At 36.8% G+C, this 14,635-nt stretch overlaps 1 long non-coding RNA gene across 1 annotated transcript; it reads right to left on the bottom strand.

The window, feature by feature from the left end:
* Positions 1-9,963: 9,963 nt before the first annotated feature.
* On the bottom strand, positions 9,964-14,357 carry LOC140336582 (uncharacterized). Its single transcript, XR_011921913.1, has 3 exons — positions 14,068-14,357; positions 13,567-13,720; positions 9,964-13,469 (listed from the first exon to the last, which is right to left on the bottom strand). It is a non-coding gene; the product is annotated as an uncharacterized lncRNA (long non-coding RNA).
* Positions 14,358-14,635: the final 278 nt, after the last annotated feature.

Below are 14,635 nucleotides of genomic sequence, written 5' to 3'. Positions count from 1 at the left end.
CCTTCATCGGAGCAGTAAAGATGAAAAAATTCGCTACATGACAGGGTAAGAACAGGAGACAGGCAGGGAAAGGTTTAAAATCAGTGAGGTGGAGGTCACAAGGAGGTCAAGGATAGGATTGAAGGGGGCCTAGAGGCAGAACAGGAAAGGGAGGATAGGGTATAAAGGGGTAGAGTTAAGAAGGTTCCAGTCCTTTTTGAATAAAGAAGTGAAACATTCCCTGCCTCTGGCCCCTTAGGATGTTAGTTTTGTGTAGTAGCGGTTTGAGTCCTGGAAGGCAAGGGTCTTGTGGTGAATTTTATGGTGTGAGGGGGAACTATCTTTGGGGTGCGATCCTCTAATAGGTATAAAAAAGTGGGAATAGCTGGAGGTCATCAGAATATGTTTAGGGTCCCTAAGGCAGAGCTGGGCGGCTGGGGGCCATAATGGATGTGATTAGTTTGGATCTTATGTCTTCCAGGACCTGCAACTTTGTTGGTTGTAAAACTGCTGTGAGTGACAGAGCACAGTAAGAATAGTGGTAATGTGCAATGTTGATGTTATTGTGGTAATGTTTACTTTGTTAACGTTCATTTGTTGGTATATAATATTTGTTGGTATTTTTAACGTTTATTTGTTGTTATTTAATTGTTTTGTTTATTTAAATTATTTTGATATAAATGAGAGTTTTTAAGTTTGGGTAATAAAACTGTTGCTTGCATTCAATTAAAATTCCAATTGGTAGTCTGTGTATATTATGGCAGTAGGAAAATGTTGACGGAGGTGGCTGGGCAGCAGTTAGTTTGGGGAAAAATTGAGGTCAGAGGGATGGCAACTTCTGAGATACCCTGGTCATGGAGGCATAGCAGTAGTTTGCAATGTGTCTGGGAGCAGCTAACTGCACCGTTTTCAACCCTTCAAGTCTGAGGGTCATAATAACAGCTGTCATATGAGAGTAAGTTACAAATTTGACAGTACCAGGTATTTTCATTGCTTCCAGCAGCTAAATGGAAAGGCAGATAAGAGAAAAAAAAGTTTAGTATGCACTTCAGGGAAAGGGGTAGCCATGTGCTTTTGCCCTCTACAGTCAAAACATACATCGATGTTTTTATAGATGTGTGTTTATTGGTAATGGTGTCATTTAAGTAAGCACCCACCATTCTTTTTTTTTCAAATATTATAAGTGTGAGTAGGTGCATGTACTAGATTTTATTGGTGTCTGGTATACCATAAAACTGGCTTTGTGAAGGTTTCAATTTGCAGTAGGTGCAAATAAAATGACAGCACACCTCGCACTGCCTCATGGACAGCATATAATTGTTTGTAGCTGTCTAACACTATATTACCAATTTAAAAATGTATGAATTATACTGTTCATATTCTGATTAAGTAATTCAAGTCAATGAATCATCTAACTGCTGCCAAGTGGCTAGCTTAACCTGTTGTACTGCCCTGTCAGTATCCCACTGTTCTGCAGTAATTGCTCACTAGCAACCGGTAGATGTTATTGACCTTGTCCAATCTGATTATGGTGTCATTTGGTTGTCAGGTGCTTTACAAAAACAGCCAAGTCCACATTATTATAAGCGTGTAGGCTGTTACCCAATCAAGTGTCTTGGTTTAGGATCACACCTCTCTCTTATCTGGCCAGGTATTGTTGTCTCAAGCAAATACATATTTCTCTGACTCTATATGACTTATGGAAAATATGAGTTATGCTTTGCATGCTATGATAAAATATTACAAACAGAATTTTATAGGTGACCCAGAGATTTCCTTAGACATATTCAAGGGTATTGGGACACATTCCATGTTTCAGTGTTCTCTCGTATGCATATAGTGGTTTTGTTTCTTTGTTATGTACAGGATCAAGTAATAAAATACATATTTTTCATTTTTTTTCAATCTGGCAAGTATGAAATATTAAATATGAAAATGATAAGTTATGTTCCACATTGCCTCAGTTTGGTTCAAGGTCTGTATGGCCAAACTGATGCAAATATTCAGGTTCTAAATATTACATTCTAAATTGAACCTACTAATTGTCTGATTGGCAAGGTAAATAACCACTGTAGGCCATTTAAATGTGCACAGCAGGTAGTTGTTGTTTGCTCTGTACAATAACAGCTGGCTCACTCAAATATTGTTAATGTCAGATTGTTAGCCCACTGCAAGGTATACAGCGGTCAGTGTTCACACCAGCCAATTGAAACTTTGACTGCAGTATATCTTGACAACAAGCTTACAACTCTACATTCACATTGCATGTTTCTTTTGTCAATTAGCTGTACTTCCTGGTCATTTTTGAGTTTAGGTCTGCTGTAAATCCACACAGTACAAACACCTTAATCCTATGTGACACTGCCTATGTTGATTGTCCAAGCCTAGAAAGTATGGAAATTGCCAAAACCCCGTTTTATTTACATAACCCCATCCTTGGTGTCAGGAAATCTGCATAGATGGTAAAGTTTCAAATTATATGGCTGAAGGTGTGAATGATTAATAAAACATCAGAGTAGAAATTGTAAAATGGCACTATAGGTTGAAAACAGCCAATTACAATTCCACAATCCCTGATCAGAAATGATTGTCTTCCAAATATAATGCCAAAAACGTATGCAGACTTCCTAACACAAAGAATAGGAATATGTTAATAGAACAGGGTGGTTCAACAACATTATAGGAACACATCCATCTGACTGTGACAAACTACTACTAGATATGCAATATTTCCATCATACTCTGCAAGAAGGTAACTCTCTTCCCTTTTAAGACATGTAAATTATTGCCAGTGCAGTATAAAGTTGTAATATCTAAAGAAGTTTGTTTTAGAGATTGCATAAATAAATTTGAATGTGTCTGTTCATATGTATAGGAGTAATGGGGTAGAAAGTTATAAAAACCAGTGTATAGTTTTATTTTTTTGGTTACTAATTTAAAAGCTTCTTGAAGATTCGAAAGCAATCTCAGGGCAGCTGGGAGATGACCTCTTTGTAATCCATCCTGTCTTTATACTGCATGGCTCTGGTAAAACAAGTCTGGAGATTTTCCATGGGCAGCCTTCCAGTGTGCTCACCATACTTTTTTTAGACACTGTTTTTTTTTTTTCGCTATAAATATTTTGCACCTATTTGTAAAGATTTATAAGGATTATTTTATACACGTGTCATGTTAGGGGATAGTAAATATTTTATATATTTCCAATAACAGTTATGTAAAGAAGTTCCCATACTTTTAGCCACATATAGACAGATCTGATGCCTGTTTGCTTCCTCCAAAATTCTGATGTATCATAACAGTGACAGTTGGCTACTCAGCCTGATCCTAGAAACATGATGGCAAACAAGCCACGAGTACCAATACCATGTACAACTGTCCCCTTACCAGTTATAAATATATTTATACCTATAAAATGTTTTGGGTGTTTTTGTTTTGTTGAAATATACTTTAAAGGTCATTAGACTTGCTATGTTTAATTACAATCCAATCTAAAGGTGTTGCTGGGATTGGGAAATTCTGGGACACATGAAAATACCCATACCCTGTGTTTGCTTATTATTTTAATTTTAAAATGGGTTTTTCAAAGAATTAAAAACGTTTGGAAGTGTTGGATGTTACAATCCTAAATTTCCCTCCATGGCTGTCATGGCTTATGCTAACAGTGATTTAATTGATTGTTAATGGTATGAATAAATTGAAAGGGTTTCCAAGGCAAATTTGTATCTATTATGCATGTTATAATACAATAATTTAGGTAAAACATTTGAGCCGGTTTTATGTTTATAAAAAATTATTGTGCCACACGCGAGAGTTTTACACACACACAAATTAACAGCACAATCCTTTTTTAAAAAGCAGACTTTTCCAAAACATATTCTTTTTTGCACATAAATTATAGAAGGGAGGGCTCAGAGTTTTTGTCTGAGCCAACCTAAAAAAATAATTTCATTAAAATAGTCAGGGACTACTTAGCAATACCCATGACCCCCCCTCCAATGCCCTTAATTCACTCTTGCACCCCCTCACACACCATTTGCTTTTATAACCATCATTTGTTATCCAAAAACAGGCCTCCCCCAAAGCTTTCTTTTGTTTACTGCTCTCCTCTGCACCCATTCTTGAATTCCTTTATTTCCACTTACCTCTGGACTCCTTTGTCCGCCAGTTGCCTCTGTTCCTCCTTGTCCAACGCTCACTTGCTCACACTTGCACCCCTTTACTCCGGCTCACATCTGCATTCTCTTTTCCACCACTCACCTGCTCACCACTTTCCACTTCTGTTAACCTCTGCACCATTCTTTTATTACAACTTACCTCTACACATCCAGCACCACTACTGCCCACCTCTTTACAAAGTAGTCCTTGCCCCCACTTACATACATTGCAACCCCTTGCCTCACTCCTTACATTCACATATATTGCAGCCACTCTGCCTGTGCTACATAACACCACTACATAAATTATCAATATACAACTACAAAGCTGCTCATTTTACCACATCATAGAGACTGGCCCTTGTGCATTTGCAATATTTACAGTTCTAAATCTTATTAGAAAATAGAATCTATTTAACTCCCTAAATCATCAGTTCTGATTTCAGACCTGATGCAAAAACTGACATTACAGTCTTTACTTGCATATTTGCTAGCTGCCACTTTTGTGAATCTGTTCCACAAAAATAATTTAAGCCAGTCATTCCAGTTCATCACATCCCAAGCCAAAGCATTGCAAACCATTTGCTGCTGCCAGCTGGAGGTGACCCTATCAGTCTCTGCAGAACAGATTCCTTCATTGCTCGAGATACAAGCAACAGCAAAACATCATATTCAATTCACGGCTTTAAATAGGCTAGTCTATGATCTTCCTGTTACTAGTTTTACTAGTATTCATTTTCAGTTTTTTTATTTATTTTGTTTGCCCTTTATTTTCATCTGTTGGTCCTGCAAAAAAAAAGCATCCTGTTCTTGATTGATTCTCACTCATTGAACCTGATTTATTAAAGCTCTCCAAGGCTGGAGAAGAAACTCTTTCATAAGGGAAACTGGGTAATCCAGCAAACCTGAAATGAATTTTTTTAAAGTTATTTGCTATATGCAAATATTTAGAATTCTGGACCAGATCCATTCAAGGTTTGGTGGATCACCTTGCTGCACAGATGAAAGTATATCCTGTCCAGCTATGGAGAGCTCTAATTAATCAGGCCCATTGTAGCTTTCCAAAACTTTCCAAAAAGATAGACTATTATTGGAGAACCTGGGTGATAGCGCAAACCTAAAATGTATTTCTTAAAAATCATTTGCTTTTAATTAGCAATATTAGCAAGTATTTCAATCCTGGACCAGATCCATTGCAGGTTTGCTTAATCACTCAGGTTCAGCCTATCTTCTCTAGTGTTAGAGAGCTTTAATAAATCAGACCAATTGTATTCTATTTATAGATGGGGGTACATTGTCAGTCTAGGAAAGGAAGAGAGTTAAGATTAAAAAAAAAACGCCAGAGCAAATCCTCCAATCTGCATCAGATTGGTAAATAAAATCTGCATGAGAGCATTCTTCTGTTGAAGGAAGGCGGAAGGGTCAAGGAAACAATGAATGCAGGTTTTAGTGGTAGTAAAAGCAACGACTGATTTACATAGGAGAGAACATTTTATTTTTTTCACCTGGGAAATCAATGAACATAAAGGTTGGTTTTGGCAAGAAATGCCAGATGAATTGCAGCAGATGCCAATCCCTACAGCTATAAAACCATTATTCCTTGGCAGTTAAATAATTATGATTAATTAAATTGAAAAGAGTTATGGAGTGCAATGGTTCTCCACAATTTACTTTCAATAATAGTGATTTTTATGAGAAAAAAAGGACATTCATTCCTCATTTCATGTTATGACCTTATACCTAATTAAAAGTATTGAGTTTATCACTTCCCATCCCCTGACACTGTTTACATAGTATTCATATTGATTAATATATAACATTTAATAAATATTTGGTTTGTAATATCCTTGTGTTTACTGAAATGATTTTTAACACCCCCAGAAATGTTAAAAGCTTCAGGATGATTTGAAACCATGTGCATCAGAAATAATTTTAGCAGTTTATTAAACAAATGTATTTCAATACAAGTTCCTATGCTTTTCACAATCAAAGTTAGGTATATGCTAAAACATATATCTAATATAAAAATGTTCTTCAGCTTCCTGTTTACTCTCTTCCCCAGTCATTTCCTTTGCAGAGGTGCAACTTTTGTTTCCTTCTCATAGCACTGGAGGGTTCCTACAGAGTGCAGAAATGTAGCTTTAACCCCCTGTAACTCTTGCACCACCTCTGCTCTCCTCCTAAATACAGATTTTCCCCTAATCATTCTACTTAGCAATGTGTCTTCAAGGAAATAAAGGGTGTGGGCCATCCCCACATACAGTCCATTGCAAATAAAAAAACACACAGTGTCATTATAAATACACTTTTCCTAACCTTTGGAGATAGGTAAGACGGACAATTTTTAGTTTAAAATATGTAGGCAAATGGCACAGCCTTAAAAATGGATTATGCTAATAATTGGTTAAACAGTTTTGGGTTTTTTTAAGCTCCGTTTCCTTTATATTAGTTATTCTACATAGTTATTACAACAGTTTAAACTCATATTCATAATGAGGAGGATTCCATAAGCAGGACAGACCCTACAGATCAGGGACAGTTTGGAGTTTTGTAGTTGTACAATGAGGGGGAACACAAAATCTTGAAAGTATTTTCTCCCATGTTAAAAAAGCTGATCTAACATGTGTACATAGCCTTCTACATTAATAGACTACACTGATCCAGAGTAACCAATCAAGGAACAGGAACACATTGCTTCATTCATTAAAATAATCGTTATTTAAGGAGTGGACCAGGATAGCTGAAAATAAATCCAAAGTTTCATGTGAATCTGTTTGAAATGAACTACAAGGTAATGCTACGCTGGTACCTAGTCCCTACCAAGATAGACAAGTGTTTCAATGGTTCTTCTGACCTGGAGCATGGAGCATGTCTGGTGGTCTTGCTCGGTGGCACAACAGTTTTAGAGAAAGGTGTTTGACCTTCTCACCAAGGTGATACATACTTTTCTCCCCCCTAGCCTGGAATGTGCCCTATTGAGCAAAATTGAGATACAATTGCCGAAATATATAAGAAAATTTTGTAATTACCTGCTTCTAGCTGGTACAATCAGCCTGGTCAGAGGTTGGAAGTCGCCCTCAATACCGATGGCCCCATTATCGATAATACTAGATTGGATAATGGTGAATGATAAGCTCACGTGTACTATTTAAGATCCCCCACATGCCTTTGACTCATGGATCGCTCACTGTTCCTTGCCCTTGTCACCTCCCATTCCCCCCCCTTCCCCCAAACTACCTCTTCATTTTATTACTTATTATTTGATGACAGGTCAAGCAATACTACAGAGACTGCCTTAATTCAAGAAAAACTCTGTAAACCTAATGAGTTCATTATGTTCAGACATTACCTGTTCAGTTCTGTTTATAAATTGTTCTGTACAATTCATGTTTTCTATTTTATTGAACAAAAAGTTATTGAAATAAAATAATCGTTAATATATTTTAAATGGGTCTGACCTCTAAATTTGCTTTAACATTCACATCGTATAATAAGAACATGTACACATGAGTGAGCACTCCTTCATGTCAAATTGCTCCTCTATTAGCATGGAGTGTGTTCAAGACCAAGCTGTGCTGTTACTTCATTGCAGGTCAGGAACCTGATTATACTGTCTATCTGTTGTATTTTAGCTGTGTATTTAATGTATTTAGCAGCTCTCGGCCTCCGTCATGCAGCAGGACTGATCATCTTTCTGAAAAAGGTTATGAAGATATTTTTGAGACATAGAAAACAAGATATAAAAAGTTTAAAGTTGAATAGTGCATGTTCCTTCCTTTAAATTGTTCCAAGAAATGTTATGACAACACGGTATGCCGAGTTCAAAAATTTTGTTTAAGATTTTTTATAAGATCTATATCGCCTTTTTACACATAAAAATATTTTGTCCCGATTAATATTTAGATTAATGAGACTGATTAATCTTGTTTGTGTGATGTTCCATGTGTCCAGAGGAAGTAATGCTTGCGAAATGCGTTGAGAATTGAAAAATGGGACATTTTTGGTTAACATCTATATTGATATAATCTATGGAAAACTTGTTAACTGACATCTCATGTATACCTTTGAATGAATAATAATTTATGATGTGTAAAGAATAATGACTTCTGGTGCCTTAAAAGTCCAATAAATCTGGAAAATAAACATTGTAGAAACTTTAGCTATGGATGTGGCAGCTAAATTGTAAAGCTACTCCCTAAAATAATTTTTTGCAGCTACTTTGACAAAATATTTTTTGTGCATGACTAGCCTTTAACTATTTTTAATCACACTATCTCTTGGACTTTCAAGTAACCAAGAAAGTAACCAGTAGTAGCGATAACCACCCTGCAACCTCACAGCCAGTCTGCAAAAAGCCCCAATCCTCTTAGATAATAATACAATTCTTTAGAATGATTTCATTTCTGAGTATTGATGTAATATTTATGAGTATTTGCAGAAAGTTTCATCATCTGACCCCCACATATGGAAAACATATTGGCCTGAAGGAAATAGCTTACCTACAAAAGTGTCAACACATATGTAACAGCTACAATGTGTCCAACCATTGTATAGGTTTTACCTCTGACTGAGTGAAATGTGTAGCCTGTCTGCATTTTTCTGGTAGCATAATTGTTTTCATGTATCTTTAACATTTTTTAGCTCAGCAATTTCAACCTCAAAATGAAATGTTGGAAAAAAAATCCCAAATCAACCCTAAACAGCTGAAGGTATAGCACTGATTTAGTTGCTGTTATTGCTCCTATGGTTTAACATGTCCCATATCTGTAGTAGAGAAACATATAGCAGACCATTTTTTTACCTCCCTTCATTTTTGAATGTTTTACACTTACATCTTCTGACCAGTTTAGCAAACACTACAATATTTTGCAAGAACTAAGCAACTAGTTTTGGGATTGGTGACCTATGGAAATCTCAAACAGATTAAATCAGAGCTGGATTGTCATTTTATTTCTCTGCAAGCACATGATGTGACGTTTAGGACAGAGTTGGACTTTTCTTACCCTATAGCCCCCCAAGTTACTTACATTACTTGGTCCTAAGCCGTGCATACACACTAGATGATTGTTGCTTGGGATGAATAGTCATGATAATCTTGAAATCAGTGAAAATCTATTATGTGTACAGTGGTCCTCCGACATTGTTTATGGATGGATGGACAATGTCCTGGTGGATCAATGTGGTGATGAACCCTGTACTTTGCTATAGGGAAAAGCACAACATGGTGCCACTCGCTCATCCTTCCTTCTCCCAAAACAGCGCTATGTGTGTGTGTTGTTCAATCTCCTGTCCCTAGAAAGAATCACAAAAGATTGTTTCCAGCAACAGAAATCTGACATCTGTACAGGGCTTTAGTCCTAAGAGATCTTTTTACTGTGCAAACTGCTGGGAGTCCTACAACCTCTTCTCCACCAGTATATGTATGTACATCACAAATATTATTCTGTTAATTTTTAATACGATAGGGAAAACAGTTTTATTTAACAAGTGAATTATTTATTATTATTATTTTTATTCTTGTTTTTTTGGGGGTATTTTTTTTTAAATTCCTGAGGTGAGAGTAATAGGGAGTTCCCTTCACTATGTAGACTTTCCCTTACCTCTTTGTTCTCGTTCTGTCCTCGTTCTGTCACAGCTCTAAAATTTGGGAATTCCTGATCACTTTCTGTCCTAGTTACAACAGTCTCCAGGACAAATAGATACAGTTAATCTCCATGGTGGTTAAATAGATAGCAATATAAATATTTTTTTTTTTCCTTTACATGTACACCGGCAGAAGAAAATCATGTCAGTTAGGTGACCCGGTATAAGTCATTTAATCCAAGAGACATAAATCTGTTTATTTTATTACACAAACGCAAATGTAAAATAGAGAACTGACGAAAAACCTCTTATTAACACGCCTAATGGTTGTGTAAGACACCACACCCAGAAATTACACACTGGAGCGCTTATAAAAGCTTTAGGCTTGTTTTTATTCTCTGGATTTCAATGTGAGAATGTTCGGAGGGCATGTATTGTATACAGAAGTAATGGAAGGCCTTTTATTTATCCAGTTTTTCCATGAAGGAATTAAAATTGTGTAAATGGAACCAGTGTATATTATTAAGATTTAAGCACTTTAGCACACTTGAGGCTGCTGTATGTAGGTGGCAAAGCATATATACTCAGATAATAAACCTGGAGCATATAATGAAATAATAGCCTGATTCGTTATTCATGTGCCTAATCATAGCAATATGGTGCTCGCTGGATCCCACCATGTTTATTATGTCTATGGGCACCTTAGAGTGCTTTGCCAATGCCCATAGTCCATTGCTCAGGAGAAAATATTTCCTATCACTCTCCAGCTGCTGCATTCAGATGTTGGAAGAGAAATCATGTGAAACCTACCCAAGCCTACGTGTGGTTGCTTTAGCTGAAGGTCAATATGTGGGAGCTTCCATTGCTGACTTGGTGTATGCTTTAAGCCGGTCTTCCTTCCACCAGGACAGGTTCTAGGTTGAATAGCTCCCAGGGTAAGAAAACATTTCACCCATCCCACCCTGGATGTTTTCAAATGTCACGCAAGCTATACAGGGTTTCCCCCAAAATGATCATATTTTTATCATATGTTTTAATCAGCAAGATTGAAATAAATAGCATGGGCATTTTATAACTTACAGGCTGGAAGGTTTACGGACTATGTAACCATATAAGTCTGACTAGTGCATATATATCTAGTATGATTTATATAAATGGAGATATTGCAATGTGTTTGATAGAGCTCTGCATGATAGAATATTAGGTGATCTAGCAGACATTAGCTACTAATCCATCAATACTTAAAATACCTCTCTGAAAAATCTCTGACAACAAGTTCCTGAGTTACGATTGAATACACTGTATGACAATACACAAGATAAATTACAGTTATCCCCACACTTCATAGAAATACTTTTTGGTCAGTTGTTATTTTTATAACATCCCTTGATGCTAAATTGCATAGCTGGTCAACCTATGAGTTATAAGAGGCCTCAACTGCAGCTCCCCACACATTGTTACAAGGCACAGGTAATGATTTAAAGACTGGTTGCAGGGAGACTACAGGAAATACTAGTGACTAGTCCTTTGCCACATTTCAGTTCCTCTTTATTGAATATTTAAAGAGAATGTAGCTTTAGTGTAACAGTGTAACACTAACGAGTTAGTATTCATTTGTAAAGATCTCCTGATAATAGTATTATAGTATTCACTTCCCAGAGGGTGGACATAACAAGGTAAAAAATTTGCCACTGCACAAGAGCACCAAAGCCAAGCATAAGTCAATTCTGCGCAAGGGCCTTCTGTTGGCCAAGTCTGCCACTGTGTATGGTAGTCTTTATGGTATAATGTTTTTATATGTGGTCATATATTGCTCAGCCTTCTGATGCTTTGTGAATTTATTTGTCATTACAGGGTATCAATAAACCAGTAATTATTGTTGGAGAAGAAAGGTGAGTAAATTCTTACCCTTGTCTGCAGCAGACTAATGAGTGTTCAAAGTGGTTTCAGTTGGGCCTGCAAGTAGCTGTGATAGCTTGGTGATGTGGTGGCTGGGAGCAAATAAGATTTTGGTGGTGGTCCCAAGTTTTGTGGGGGGCTTTGAGGACCGGCAACCAAAAAGAGTTAATAGTTTTGTCATTTGGGGAGTGTTATGCTAATGTTTTGTTAATGTTTGTCATTTGGTATTTAAGAAGTATTTAAGAATTTGTGTAATAAAAGGCCTGCAGGCCATTTAAGCAATAATTGTTGTGTAATTTTTATTAGTTAAGTTATTAGAGATACACTTTAATTTCTTGTTTTGCAGATAAGTAATGTTTGGGTCACTGATTACAGATCTCTTTGAGACAACATTGAGAGGTAGGGCATATCTCCAATGTACAGTTCAAACTGAATCATAAAAAAGAGGGGGAATACTCTGGTCCCACTGTTGCCTAATGTACTGAAAACAACTTTTTCTATTAGTGTCCAATTTCTCTTTTTTTGAGAAAAATAACAAACAACAGTTAAAATCTGTTTCAGAGCCTACTGAAGTTACGCATATTAAAAGGATCACAGCTACTGTCATATTTTCTTAGAATTTTATGTACTTTCTGTCTGCTTAACTATTTAACAACAACATGCATCACTGGAAACACACTAGTCTGAAAAATGTAATGATAATAAATATAAACCATAAACCAGAGAAAGTTCCTGTTCTATGCAAACAGTAAACACACAAGAGATCACAGTCACTCGTGAATTCCAATCCGACAGTTCTTAGATCTCTCTAATCTCTGGTTACTGCCTGCCATTTACTTTGGTTGCCAGGGTTATTTTTATAAATCTACTTTACAGTAATCTAGACTCATCACTCTTTAAAGATAGTCAACAAACATCTTGATAAATATAGCAACAGCTACATTGACACTTTTTATCAAAAACATTATTATTAATTTAAAAATGAATGTTTTATCCTATGTCACAGCTTCCTGTTGTTTCCTGGATGTCACCAATTATTCTTCCTTTCCTTTTATTTATCTATCTCTTCCACAATCTTACATATATCCTCAAGTATTTGCTTTTAATAGGACCACAAATTAGTAATTTTCGGTCCACATCTGCAGCACTTAATGGTCCCCTCCACCCAAAAAATGTGCAGATAAGACACATAGAAGGCAAATGTTCATAAGTAAATCATTCCTTCCCCAGGTATTTAATAAAAACAAAAAAAACACAGATCTGACTTTCAATAGATGGGTTGGGGGCAGGGTTGGGGTACTAAAGATGGACTTTGACACTTTAAAACACCATCTAAATATGTTAAATAAATCCTGAACCTAGTATTAGGGTTGCCATTGCTGTCTTGTTCCTAAAGTGTTTTTTCATAAGGTCTTTGTGAAGCCAAAACAATATTTTTTTACAGTTTTGGGTAGACTACTACCCAATATAGGTTTTTGTTGTTGGTGGGAGAGATTCATTATCACATTGAAATCAAGTTTATTTACCAATATGAACAAATAATGTGAACAAAACTGTAACAATCCAGAAACAAACAAACACTGCAAAAAAACAACTAACTAACTTACAAACGTCTAACAAACATAGGTACCCACAAGCTCAGGTCAGGTCGGGATGAACAGATCTTAGGACAAGAAATAGGATCAGGGCCAGAAAGGCGAAACCTTAAATAGGGAGCTCCCAACTGTTTGCATAATGAGTTCTTCCTAGAAGTGGTCATCCGCTGGTGGCCAGTGGAAGTTTATCGTACCCAGGTATTCAGCGCCACCAGAAGGAGAGGCAGATAAAATAAACAAGGGTCTTCATCCTTTATTACTAAATGTAAAAAAAAGACATTTTGTTTTACATATGGTATATAGCTAACGTTCAAGAGCAGTGCATATATAATAGAACTACTTAAAGTGGGACTTACCTTCAGAGTTGTCCACGATTCGGTCCTGCACTCACCCGGTTTCTTCCTTTGCCCTGGCACAGGGGAAGTGCTGCCATCTTCTTCTGCTTTCTTCCTTCTTCTGCCTCCATCACCGGACTGTGCACTGTGCAGCTGTGAGATCGGGTGAAGTATCCTGTTTTAAATGTAAAATAAAAGAGAACTGATCTGGGGGCACAGGCGTGACATTGGCACGTATTTTTAAATGCCTGGAAAACCCCAAAGCCTTCTGGGATACAGGATGAAGGTATCCCAGGTGGCTCTGCGTTCCAATTCAGTCATTACTGCCATGGGCGGCATTTAAAGAGGAAAAAAAACGGGCACATTTTTACTCAAAGAAAAAGGTTTATCTAGTCTTTTATATAAAAAAATAAAATTGTGGTAATAGCTCCACTTGAAGCCTTTTAATTATAATTTATTTATAACCCAACACACAATAATACTCTGGGACTAAATGGCACTCACATGCCATTATTTTAGTACCCTGAATCCTGGAATAATGCTTCCTGTTGCTACCAGAACTAAAGCATCCTTCTTTGATGTCATCAGAACAGTTAGAAGACTGCAGAGGGCTATAAATGTTCAGAGAATTGGTCACAAAGCTTGAATTTTGCTTTAAATGCACAGCAATAAACATCTCTGGGAAGTCAGCCGTAAACTGTACAAACAGTGGGCAGCACTCGGATTCCTCATTCCTTAGAAAGTTTCTGTACAGTCATTTCTAGGAACAGTATGATACAAGTGATACAAAACTTTTCCCAGCTGTGTTCCTTATGTTGAAAAACAAGCCCTGGTGGCCTTGTGGTTGCTTAGCCCTCCCCACCTTCCTTTTTACAATTCCATATATATACACACAAAGTTCTGCCCAGTAACAAGGAGCAGCCCAGTGCCGCACACAATAAGATCAGGTTCCCAGCAAAACATGTTTTCTTTCCATGTTCTTTAAACAAAGTGAGGTTACATGAACTGGGTCATTTGTTAACTCCTTACCAGTAAAGAACAATTCCTACTTTAGCTATGTTAAAGACTTTTGCCTTGATGGAACTTGTTT

The sequence above is a fragment of the Pyxicephalus adspersus genome, chromosome 8 (genome assembly GCF_032062135.1).
Source record: "Pyxicephalus adspersus chromosome 8, UCB_Pads_2.0, whole genome shotgun sequence".
Lineage (NCBI taxonomy): Eukaryota > Metazoa > Chordata > Amphibia > Anura > Pyxicephalidae > Pyxicephalus > Pyxicephalus adspersus.
The sequence above is the reverse complement of the archived record's forward strand: the minus strand, read 5'-3'. Positions and strand labels throughout refer to the sequence as shown.